The sequence below is a fragment of the Mangifera indica genome, chromosome 13 (genome assembly GCF_011075055.1).
Source record: "Mangifera indica cultivar Alphonso chromosome 13, CATAS_Mindica_2.1, whole genome shotgun sequence".
In the NCBI taxonomy this organism is placed as follows: Eukaryota; Viridiplantae; Streptophyta; class Magnoliopsida; order Sapindales; family Anacardiaceae; genus Mangifera; species Mangifera indica.
Genome location: NC_058149.1, coordinates 9849478 through 9863660, shown reverse-complemented (window position 1 = coordinate 9863660; position 14183 = coordinate 9849478).

Here is a 14183-nt window from a genome sequence, read left to right as displayed (position 1 = left end):
AAGGTTTGAAGCAAATCTAAATTTTAATCTTTTAATTATTAAAAATTTAAATATTTATCTGTCTATTAAATTTTATCATTATTATCAAAAATAAAATTTTTGTTTATCAAAATATTTATAAAAAGATTAAAAATTTATCATTTTTTTAAATTAAAAAATTTAATTAATTTTTTTTTTTTAAATTTAAATAAATTAACATTTCTCTTTAGACTTTTTATAGTTATTATTGTTGATTGTTAAAGACCGTAATAATGGCATTCTCTTATTTGACTTCTTTCTCAATCCTATTTTATTTTTAATTATCACTAATCAATGAAATCGATAAAATCATTTATTTTTCTTCAAACAAAGACGTCCCTTCCAATGAGGGAAATGTGTGACATCTATGCTGACGTGGTATCCAAAGGACCATTCTTTGAAATATTCAATACATTGTCTAAATAAATAAGCTTTGTTCATAAAATGTATTTAAATAATAAGTAATATTTCTTAAACATATATCTCACCATCAAAGCCGGCGCATGGTAACATAATTCCGCTTAAAATAACTGGATATCAATTAATTATATTATTTTGTTTGTAGCCACTTTTTGGACAACTCTCCTGTTTAATTGCTGAAAAGAAAGCGATCGACAATTACTTGTATATTAGAAAATATGGGCAGCGACTTTCAACAGGAAATGCATCAGCCAGCATACCTTTTGTTTATAAAAATTTTTTTACCAATGATAAGTTCGAAAAAGATTAGTGGCATGATAATGAACAAATTAAGGATTATAATGAATGATTTTTAGATCTGAGAGTTAATAAAATTGATAAAATATTAAAATTTTTAAAAAATATACAGATTTAAACTTCGATCACGTTTATAAAACTATAATTCATCTGATACAATAGTTATAATTTTAATCATTATGTTTCATATTTATCCACTTAATAAATATGGACGAAAAACTTATATTTATTATTATGTTTTTCCAATATCCTAGCCAATATGAGGTAGAATGAGTGTAAACACCAGTTGTCCTTATTCCCAAAACAATCCTCTTGTTTTTTTATCTCCAAGTAACCCTCGTCCCAACCAGTGTCTAAAGAAGATTTTGAAGTTATTTTATCACTCTAAAAATTGGGGGGATTGACAATTGTTAAACGGCAGATTTTTCACCCGCAAAACAGTTATTAGAGAGATATCTATTATTCATATCATCATGAAGCAATCAATTAGCTACAATAATAGTCATAGAGCATATCTTTTATTTGTTAATCACCCTATAGTGTGAATAGATCTTTCACTCTAAAGTAGGAAGAAGCATAATTATTAATATCTTATAATATGATATGATATAAATAAAAAATGACATATATCATAAGGTATATTATAACTAATATAATATAATAAACATATTTTATGATATGAATCCAAAGATTGAAAATCGGATTGGATCAACCGGTCGAACTGGCTTGACCTTGAACCGACACTGTAGATGAGTACTGTAGAAGACAGAATCGTTTTAGGTTAGGAATTGGGTTGGATCGCGGTCGAACCATCAGTTCACACCTAAACTGCGGTCCAACTCGGTTTAGGTTGTTTCCGGTTCAAGGTTTTGCATTTAAAATCAAAGTTTTATTCCTTTCTACCTTTTTCTTCTTTGTTGTGTATGCAGAAGAGCAGTTCCTACAGTCAACGACATCTTCCAACTTTGCAAATTCAAAGATCCATTGATTCAACTCTTGCCGACGAGGACGACGACAACGTTGAGGGGTGTTGGATTCAATCATAGGCTCACAAGACAAGAGTATCTAGTGCTATATTTGCAACCTTTCATGACAACTTCTCGGACTCCAATAGTGGCTGACGACGACGAGTTTTCGTTGCTGTTGTGACCGGCAATTATACATCAACAGCAACAACGACAGACTAGTCTTTTGTAAGGCATTGTGAGTTGTTTGTTTAAATTTTGAAATTTGTTTGAAGTTTAAACTCTATATATATACTGATTACTATTTGATGACTCAGCTAGCAATACTGTTTATAATATTAAGCCTGCCAAAAAAAATTTATTACATAATTTACTTAAAATTTCTATTTCAAATGATAGATAAATGCTTTAGAAATAAATCTTAAGCAACACTGTTTAAGTCTTAAATTACTATTTGACGACTCAGCCAGCAACACTGTTTATAATTATGTAAGCACAATTTTATAAACTTTATATATTGTTTGAAGTTCAAATAGTATTTAAATTAAGTCTGTTTGTGCTTTATAAATGGTTTGTTGAAATTAAAAAGTTTATTTTATATACTATTTGTTTCAACTTTGAAGCATATTGTACAGTGTTTTTTAAAATTTTTTCTTCTGATAATATGGTCAAATAGTGTACAATAAATCAGCATTTTGATATTTTAAATTTTAATTGAACAGGTTTTAGCTTTTGGTGCTTGTCAATTTGTGTTATGATTTTTGGTGTTTAATAATAGGTCAATTTGTTATTGTTAATTTGTAATTAACTTATTGTTTTTGTCAATTCAATATGTTATTGTTAATTTTTAATTGACTTATTGTTAATTTATAATTTTATTATATATTTGTATTGGATGTCTGAATTGAATGTATTTCATTCGTAATGTGATTAGTTTTCAAGAATTTAAAAGTTGACTATCAAACTTCTGTGATACCCTATTTATATATAATAAATCAATGTATAACAATTTTATTCCGTCAAGCCAGCTTAATGATCAAATTATGAATATTATTGTTTATAACAAATGTATGGTTGTTATGGATGTTAAAATTATAAAAGTTTTTTTATTTTTAAAGTTTAGTATATATATATATATATATATATATATATATATATATATATAATTAGTATGATGATTTTATTGTTATTTTTATATATAACAGGTAGGTAAAGTGGAAGTATGTCAGCATCTGGATCTAGGGTTTCTTCGACACCATATCGAGTGAAATGTGATATTGTTTGGACACATGTTTCCGAGAGTGTAAATGAGAATGGAAGAAAGATGTTGAATTGTTTATATTATGGTAAGACAACTAGAGGAGATGGTATATATAGAATAAAACAACATTTGGCTAGGAAAAAAGAAGATGTTGGTCCATTCACTAAAGTTCCTCATAATGTTAGATATCAAATGGTGAGTGCATTAGATGAGATTACAGTGAAAAATAAAGAAAGACAAGAATTTTGTAGGCATACAACTCCTTATGGTTCTAGTGCTACTATATTTTCATTTAAGGGTGATATTACAGTTGAAAATTTTGAAGGGTTGTCTCCTCCTATGAACATGTCTGAAGGCAATACTGGTACTAGATATTCTAGAAAACAAATTAGACTTACAAATAATTCAAAAAGAAAAAGACCGATTGGAGTTGGTGATTTTTTTGCTCCAAGGACTACTAGTGAGGCTTAACCTTTAATAAGAAGTGTTTTGGTTGGAAAATAAGTCAAATGGAGAGTCGACATGGTTGTTGTGAGGTTCTTATATGATATTTGCATCTTTCTTAATGTATTAAATTCTATTTATTTTCAACCTATATTAGATGTCATAACTGCAATTGAGTCTAAATATAAGCAACTAACATATTATAAAGAACGAGTGAATTTGTTGAACGATTCAAAGAATGAAGTGCAATTACTTGTTGATAGTCACATAAAAAATTACGCTGATGATTAAACAGACATTTCTAATAGGTCGCTGATAAATTTTCTAATATATTGTCCAAAAAAGATTTGTTTTATCAAATCAGTGGATGTATCTGATGTTGTAAAGGGGGTGAACACATTATTTTGGTTATTTGAGGAAATAATATTATGGGTTGGGCCTAAGAGCATGATCCATTTTGTGACTGATAATAGAGTTAATTATAAAGCAACTGAAGGATTATTGTGTGAAAAATATAAAAATATTACTTGGTCACCTTGTGCAGCACACTGTATTATTTGATTTTGAAAGATATTGGTGAAATGGATCACATTGTTAGAATTTCCAAATGTGCATCTCTTGTGACAAAGTTTATTTATAATCATACATTATTGTTAGCTTGGTTGAAGAAACGAGAAGGATGGAGAGAAATTATACGTCCTGGTGCAACCTAGTTTGGCATGACTTTCATAACATTACAAAGTCTTTTTGAGCATGAGCATGACTTACAAGTGATAGTCACTGATAGATTTTTTATTGATTCCAGATATGCAAAGAGTAATCAAGCCAAAGAGATTATGATCATAATTCTAAATAATGATTTTTGGAATGAAATGGGTATAATTGTAAAAGTTGTGGGTTCTCTTATGCGTTTGCTTCTTATTGTAGACTCAGATGAGAGATCTTCATTAGGATATGTCTATGATGGAATGTATAGAGCTAGGTTAAGGATAAAGAAGTTGTTTAAGAATAAAAAGAAATTATACAAGCCTTATACTCAAATAATCAAGTTGAAGTGGGATAAGAGATTGCGTCAAGGTATTCATATAGCTGCATATTACTTGAATTTTGCCTTTCAGTATGATCACGAATCTTTCTGCACAAAACTAGAGGTATTGCAGGGTTTCCTAGATATTATTGAGAGTAAAACATGTATATTTAATGTAAGTAAAACGAAGTTAGTGGAAAAGAGTTGAATGTTTCACGATTGTGAGGGGAGTTTCTCATATCAGTTTGCTATTGAAATGTGTAAAATCACGCGACCTAGTATGAATTTAATTTATATGTTTTTTATGTCTCAATTCTTTTTCTAATTTATAAAATTCTATTACATAATTATTTACATGTTATTTTGTATCAGATGAATAGTGGAGAACTTATGGGTACAGTACTCCTAATTTATAGAAGCTTGCAATTAAAATTCTCAGTCAAACTTTAACATCTTCAGACTGAGAGCCTAATTAAAGTGTTTTTTAACACATACATTCTAAGAGGAGAAATAAATTAGAGCATTAACGTGTAAATGATTTTGTTTTTATTTATTATAACTTATGGTTACAAAATAGGTAACACAATTGTTATTTATGCATCATTGTTATTTTTTAATATTTTTATTACCGTTGCAAATTTGTAGATAATACGATTGAAGAGGATGATGTAGAAGCTAAACAAATTATAAAGGGTACAACAGGAACGATGACAAGATCTTTTACTATTAGTGATGATGAAGAATAATCAATTATTCATTTATTAAACTTTATGTTAGACGAATTATATTTTTTATATGTTTTATTAAATGTTGAATTGAATATTATTTGTTCAATAATTTTTATGTTGGTTGGTTTGTATTATATTTTATTTAATGCATATATTATATTTGTGTTTTGTTTGAGTATTCAATAATGTATATGTTTGTTGAATTGATTTTTCTAAAATATATGTTTTGTTTTGATGCAAAGTTAATGATTATTACTTATTAAATTGATGTTTAATAATACATATATTTTGTTAATTATGAAAAGTATGCATAACATAAAATTTAGTATGAAAAACACATGCAGTTAAATATAATTTTTTTAGGTTATTATATACAACTAGAATTCCGATTGAACCAACCGATCCAAACGGTCCGACTGAAACCAGTACTTAAAACAGTTTTTACTCCGATCCGGTTTTAAAAACCTTGTACCTATCGATACACTTTTTGAAGAAAATAATGATGTAGTAAAAATGCACATGAGAAATTTTAAATTTTCAAAAATGTATATGATATTTTTCAAAACAATGACATGTCAATTATATTTTTTAATTATTTTATTTCTTAAAAAGTTGTATCATACGATACAATATTTAATATACGATATATAAAATTAGATTTTTAATATATCATATAATACACGATTAAACTATTATGGTAAAAAGAAATTTACCAAGCAGTAATTCTCCTTAACAACTACAAGATGATTTTCCTATTCTTTCTCTAATTCTCTCTGTCTATGAGAAAAGATATATTTTCCTTGCATATTAAGACTATATTGTTATTATAAATATTTTATTTAAATTCAATTAGAACATAAATAAATCTTAAAAAATTATATTTAAATTAGCAATAATCTCATATTATTATTTGAATGTACCCTCTTCTTTATGTCCTATATCCTATAAATATAAATGCCCAATATGAGAAAACTTAAAAAGGGGAAGGTTGAGATAATAGACAAGAGACACTACTACCATCCTCGCTCACATTCACATATTTTTTCGAGATATCTTGCATTGTAAAATTGATTAATAATGCATTGTGAGTGTCGATTTTCCAACCATCGGATTAAATCACATAAAAATTTTTCTTATATTTTCAAATTATTTTTATTTGATTCATCCTACATTGTAAAAGATATCAAGATTTATTATTAGATCTTCAATGCGGCTACCTTAGTCTATTTTTATGTAAAACTCTGAATTGTATATATCAGTTGATAATAAGAAATCTCATTAACAAATATATATGAGTATGTGCATGGTGTTAAAGCAAATATGGACTAACATATCAACTAAACTTATTTTATTTAAATAAATCAATATACCCTAATAATAAGTATTAATATGTGTATTAACGATATTAATGTGTCATTTATGTGATTAAGTGATTTTAAATTTAACATAAAATTATTCTCAGTTATATAATAATATATCATTATTAAAAATTATTGATGATGATTATTAGGTTATTGACTTGTTCGAACTACTCAAAATTTGATTATACATGTACATATAAAATTCAAATAAATATATTATATTAGGATACGGAAATGGTGCCGTTTCAATGATTTTGTGGGAAATCGTGACCCCTAAAATTAATGATTTTGTTAATGTACCGAATTTTTAATTAATCATGCATAGCATATAGATTTTAATTAATTTAGTTGTCTGTATTGAAGATCATCAATTTTTATCATTGTTGAGTTGTAATTAGGGCTGGACTCGAATCGAATCCATTCGAGCTTAAGCCCGAAATGAGTCAACCCTATAAAAGCTCGATCAAGCTCGAACTCGAGTTACTCAACAAATTTTTCAATTAAAAATTTTAATACAGAACAACATTGTTTTAATTGATATGTATTAAAACGATATCGTTTTAATAACGAAATAATGAAAAACTTGAGCTTGAAATGAGTCAAACTAAATTCGAACCAAGTTTAAGCTTGACTTTCACGAGCTCGAGCTATGGTATATATAAATCGAGCCAAGTTCGAACTCAAACGAGTTTGAGGTCGACTTAGTTTGAATCTAGTCCTAATTGTAATTATCGTGGTTGAAATCTAAGGTGGTACATGTTTGTACTTTTCTTGATTCAAACTTGCTCTAGAAGTAGTTTAATTCAAGTGTTTAAAAATTACTTTAATTATCTATTTTTTATTAATAATATTATTTTATTTTATTTATTAAATAATAAAATATTTCAATAATTTATTATTATTAATAATAATGTGACAACCAATGTAATATAAAAAGTATTCTGATTACTAATAAAGAAATGTCAATAATAAAAAATTTCATTAATTTTCTATTATTAATAGTGATATATCAGGTAGTATAAAAAATAATTTGATTATTACCTTACCTAAGTATTAAAATATTAGTAAATTAATATTAATTTTATTACACTTCTATCCTTTACTTATTAAATTTTTATAATAAAAAATACTTAATTTTTACTTAATATAATATAACAAGTAACATAAAAAATATTTTAAAATAATTATACTCAATGATATTTAAGTAAAATAATATTTTAGTTTATATTCAACTAAACACAATAATTTTTTATACTTATTAATTTTATCAAATATAATTATAATTTATACTAGTAATTTTTCAGGTAATTTATTTTTGCAATAATTTTTTATACCCAAATCAAATTAACTCATATCAAGGGTTAGCAAAACTGATGAAATATTAAAACTTTTAAAGAAAAAACCTGAGTTCAAACTTTTATTATATTTATGAAACTTTGATTTAACTTACTTAAAAAAAATAAAACTGACCCTGTAAATAAATACAATAAAATTATATGTACAATTTTATACATAAAATAATAATATATTCTCATATAATTAAATATTAATTTATTTTTAATTTTAATTATTTAATTATATAATAATATATCACTGTTTATATAAATAAATTACTTATTCAAATAAATAATTGTCAAGCATCAGAGAGAGTTTATCCACTTTTAACTGAATTTGTTTGAAATGAAATACTACTTTTCATGAAGTTGTTTGTTTTTTCTAGCTGGTTTTCTGGCTGAGTTAAGTAACCTTTGCAGGTGGGTGTAGTTTGTGTTGGGATAGCTTGTTCAAGATCCGATGTAAACCAAACATTAGGCAAGGGCCATTTAAGGGGGAGAAGGACTATTTCCCACCTCACTTTTGATGCGTTTTTAAAATACCACTTACGACTGATGAAAATCTATTTTTTTCACCCGTGAGCCGTTAATATGGATGATATTTATTTGTATAAGGGTAAAATTATAAGGTCCATTTTACCCTTGTTAGATAAAATGACAAAAATACCCCTCAATTTAGTCTGCACAATTCATCCCAAAATTGATGTAAGAGTTTTACCATTCACTCCTCTTAAGTTTTAGAAACTAACATTTCACCTTACCTAAAGTTTTAAACTTTGAAAACTATCTTTTTCACCCCCAAACCTAGGGTTTTCATATTTTTTCAAAATACAACCGCCCCTCATAACTTTCAAAACTAGCAGTTTCACCCCCATTCTTCAACTTCATCTCCCGATGTCGTCTTCAGTGTCGTCATCGGCCTCCTCCTTCTCCTGGTGCGACGGCGGTGGTGCAATGAAGAGACAGAGATCTCTTCGTCGCTCCACCCAGACGACGAAGGGCGACACTTCGCCGTTTTTCGTCGCTCGTCGCTCGTCGCGTCGTCTTTTATTTGTTCTTTCAGATCTGGATGACGAAGGGTCGTCCTTCGTCGTCCTTTATAGTCGGAGATAGGAGATCGATTGATTGCGTCAACCGTCGGTGGTGGCCGGAGAAAGAAGCAAACCCTAGGGGTGAAATTAAACTTTTCAAACTTTGAGGATGAATTAGTTATTAGTTTTTAAAACCTGGAGGGGGGAAATGGTAAAAGTTTAAAGTTTTAAGGTTTTAAATAGTAAATGACGATTTTGCCCCTGTTTCTAACTGAAAAATTGGACGACAGTTTAGTCACAGATAAAAAAAGTGGATTTTTATCTATCATGGATAGTATTTTAAAAACGTATAAAAAGTTAGGTGGGAAATATTCCTTCTCCCCCATTTTTTAAGCTACTCCACCATGGCTTCAGATACAGTATTCGTACGATCTCTTATTTAAGATACATTGTACTTGATTTATATATAAAATATATTAAATTAATATAATATAATAAAATAAATATATGTTATAATAAATACGTATTATCAAAATAATGTCAAAGAAAATTTGAATCTCATATCTTTTAATACATGCAACAACACTCCATTACTGTTAAAAGCAAGCCCAGGGAAGCCTAGAATTTTATCCTTCCATGATAAGAAAGAAGCATCTGCCTAATGGAAGGAAGAGAGAGAGAGAGAGAGAGAGATGACAGTGAAAACAATTACTGCTGACATCCCACGTGGTTACCAATTTCAAGTGTCAACAATTAATTCTTTAATTTCACGTCGATATTGATTGAAATGTAGGTGCGACTTTTCTCTCACAAAGCTATCGCTGATAATAAATATTTATTTATTTCCCAACAAAACTGTTGGTGCGTATAAAATAAGAGCATCAACCTATAACCACCATTGTTGATTTCCGCATGCATGCCACGTTTCCCATCAATATACATGACGTTACACTTACCAAATTAAACGCCTTCGTTCTGGATACTGTTCACTTCAATTCAATTACCTTTACCTATTTCCCCATAAAAGGGGAAGATGTGGAGAGGCATAAAATAAAAATATAGAAAATTCGTCAAATCTAATATTCAAATAAATAAAAAATCCATTACCAATTAAATGAGTTCTAAATGTAAACGTGCCTTTCCTCCATAGGCGAAGTTTAAACTCCAAGTGGCCTTAACTATTTGAGCCAATAGACCCACAAAACCAGAAACTATTCATAGTAAATACATTAAATCGAATTTAAGAATAGAACAACAAATGTTTGACTTTAGAAATGACTGACATTAGCAATCAAAAATCACGAAAACGTAAGCAGTCAAAAAGGTGAATGAGTTGTTGAATTCTGGAGATTGGATTTGATTGTTTGGCGATTCCGGTGGGCGAATTGTAGCTGAAGGAACAAGAAAGCAAAGTTGCATCCGACAAAGAACTCCAATAACAATGGCTATGACTATTCGAGATCTGCGAATTGATTGGACTTTATCTCTCTGACCTGCCAATTTTTTATAAATCTTTAATAGAAAAATTACAGTGTTTTACGGATCTACCAATTTTGAAGAGAGAGATTTGGAGGGTTTAGCCCAAGTAGTGTAATTTTTCATATGTGAAAGGTTAAAACAGTAAATCCCTGATTTATTTGGCGCCGTGACGGTAGATAGCAACACTCACGTTTTTTATTAAAGAAAATGAAATTTAAAAGATAAAAGATATTCTATCAGAGTTCAGGTGGTATATGGTGATTCTGCCTTTCTTTTGCTCCAACTTGCCAACCACTAATTATTTTTCACTATTTTAATTTCACGCATAATAAAAAATTAGGCCAAATAACTATTCGCACCCACGGCTTGATGCAAATTTTTTTTAATCAATTAATTATTAAAAATTTAAATATCTATCTATTGACTAAATTTTAATGTTATTATCAAAAATAAGATTATTATTTATAAAAACCATAAAATTTTATTATATTTTTTCTTCTAAATTTAAAAATCTAATAAATTTTCTCTCATCCAAAATTTTAAAAATTAATATTTCTTCTTAGGATTTTTCTAGTTATTATTGTTGGTAGCCAAAGACAATGACAACAATGTTCTCTCTCAATCCCGACTTTTCTCTCAATTTTACTTTATTTTCAATTATCATTGATTGATAAAACCTATTAATAAAGACTTTTTTTTTTCCACCCCTTCCAATGAGGGAGATGTTTGAAATCTATGCTGACGTGGTATCCAAAGAACCATTCTTTTAAATATGCAATACATTGTCTAAATAAATAAGCTCTGTTCATAAAATGTGTTTAAATAATAAGTAATATTTCTTAAACATACATCTCACTATCAAAGCCGGCGCATGGCAATATAATTACCCTTTAAATAAATGGATATCAATTAATTATATTATTTTATTTGTAGCAACTTTTTGGACAACTCTCCTGTTTAATTGCTAAAAAGAAAGTGATCGACAATCACAAGTAAATTACAAAATATGGGCGGTGACTTTCAATAGGAAATGCATCAGCCAATATACCTTTTGTTTATTCAAAATTTTTTACCAATGATAAGTTCGCAAAAGATTAGTGGCATGATAGCGAACAAATTAAGGGTTATAATGAATGATTTTTATATTTAAAAGTTAATAAAACTGATAAAATTTTAAAATTTTAAAAAAGATATATGAGTTTTAACTTTTGTTACATTTAAAAAATTATAACTTATCTGATATAATAGTTATAATTAATGATTTTAAAACATGATCGGATTGATCGATTCAATTGGTTGAATCAAAAATTAACTTCAAATCTAATTCGGTTAATGTAAAAATATGTTTTTTTTTAATTGACTTGGTCAAACCCCATTTAAAACTAGATTTGACAGATTGAATCGGTCAAAAATTGGATTTGACCAAGTTTGATCAAAATTTTAATTTTTTTTAATTTTAATTATTTTTGAGTAATTTGATTATTTTTTATTAGGTTCGATGAATTTTTAAAGGTTTATAAGGAATAATAAAATAAAAAAGAAAAAAAAAGTATCTCATATCTATTGTAATGTTTTCTATAGACAATAATTTATATAATTATGTTTTTTTCTAGATTATGAGATCGAGACTTTCTTTATTTTAATTATTTCATTGAAATCAAATGAATAATTATTATTCCTTAAAAATGATATATTCTAATCTCTACAAATTTAAGTATTTTGATTAATTTTATTTTCTATAAACTTTTAAGTAAAATATATTCATTATAATTTGATAATAAACTGAACCGATTGATTCTCCAATTAAACTGATCGAACCGATCAAACCATAAATCAATAAGATAATCGATTTAATCATCAGTCTAATTTTAAAAATAATAATTATAATCTCGATCACTGTGTTTTGAATTTACCAACCTTATAAATATAGATAAGATTTTTTATGATTAAAAAAAAAATTATAATAAATGATTTTTATAATTTTGTGTTAACAATAAAGCATAAATAAGAAATACAACACAATATTATTAAAACTATCTCCTTATCCGGGAACTTCATTTACCATTGTGTTTTTTCAATATATGTGGTATACAATAAGTGTAAACACGAGTTGTCCTTGTTCTCCAAACAATCCCCTTGTTTTTAATCTCCAGGAAACTCTTGTCCCAACCAATAGGCCAAATGACTATTTCCCACCCAAGGTTTGATGTTTTCTCAAGTTTCCACCCTTTAACTATGGAAACACCAAACACCCACCCATGACCGGTTAGATTTAACAAAACCCTAACGGTGATAAGGGTAAAATCGTCATTTTCTTTATAATATTAAAAATAAACTAAAATAGAATTTATTTTGCCCCCCTAAACTTTAAAAACTAAAATTTTCTCTCAGCCTAAGTTTTAAAAAATCGCAGTTTCACCCTAGAGTTTCGTTTTGAAATCTCCGACGACATCTTCGACTCCATTGCCGACGGCCTCTCTCTCCCGAAGCATCCTCTCCTTCCCGCGATCTCTTTCCTTCCATTTGGACTCCCGATAGGAGTCGGAAAAGCCGTGGAAGACGAAGAACTTCGTCGGGGAAGACGAAGTTCTTCGTCTTCCCAGTCATCGGATGCGTAGTGCGTAGTGCAAGAGTTCTTCGTATGCGTCGATCGATCGTCTTCTCCCAGTCGTCAGATGTGTCGATCAATCGTCTTCTCCCAGACGAAGAAATTTTCTCCCAGTCGTCAGATGGGTCGATCGATCGTCTTGTCCCAGACGAAGAAATTTTCTCCCAGTCGTCGGATGCGTCGATCGATCTCGACTTCTCTCTGTGTCGAATGCATAGTGCAAGAGTTGAGGGGGGCCGGAGGTGGAAGAGAAACTGTCGGGAGGGGAAGACGACCGATGATGGCGCCGGAGAAAGTGAAAGGGTTTAAAAATAAACCCTAGGGGGGAATACGATTTTTTCAAACTTAGCTTAGGAAAGAAAATGTTAGTTTTTAAACTTTTAGGGGGGGAAATGAGATTAAATTTACCACCGTTAGGGTTTTATTAAATCTAACCGATCATGAGTGGGTGTTTGGTGTTTTCATAGTTAAAGAATGAAAACTTAAGAAAACATCAAACCTTGGGTGGGAAATAGTCGTTTGGCCCAACCAATATCTAAAGAAGTTTTTGAAGTCATTTAGCACTCTAAAAGTTAGGCGGGATTGACAATTGTTAAACGGCTATCATCATGAAGCAATCATTTAGCTACAATAATAGTCGTCGGGTATCTCTCTGATCTGTTAATCATTCAAAAATTATTAATATTTTATAGTATAATATAAATAAAAAACAATAAATATCATTAAATATTTTATAATTAATATAATATAATTAATATATCTTATGATATAAATTGATACATTTAAAAAAAAAATGATGCAATAAAATATTTATAAAAAATTTGAAAATTTTAAAAATATTTGTAATATTTTTCAAAATAATGATGTATCAATTATATTTTTTAATTATTTTATTTTTTAAAAAATTATATCATACGATACGATATTTAATATACGTTAGATAAAATTAGATTTTTAATATATGATTCGACTATCTTGGTAAGAAGAAGCTTAACAAGTAGTAATTCTCCTCAACATCTACGAGATGATTTTCTTATTGTTTCTCTAATTCTCTCTTTGTCTATAAGAAAACCTATCTTTTCCTTCCATGTTAGGAGTATATTGTTATTATAAATATCTTATTTTAAAATTAAGTACCACTGTCCATGAAGAAGCTTTTTCTAGCTGGTTTTCTGGCCGAGTTAAGTAACCTTTGTAAGTGGGTGTAGTT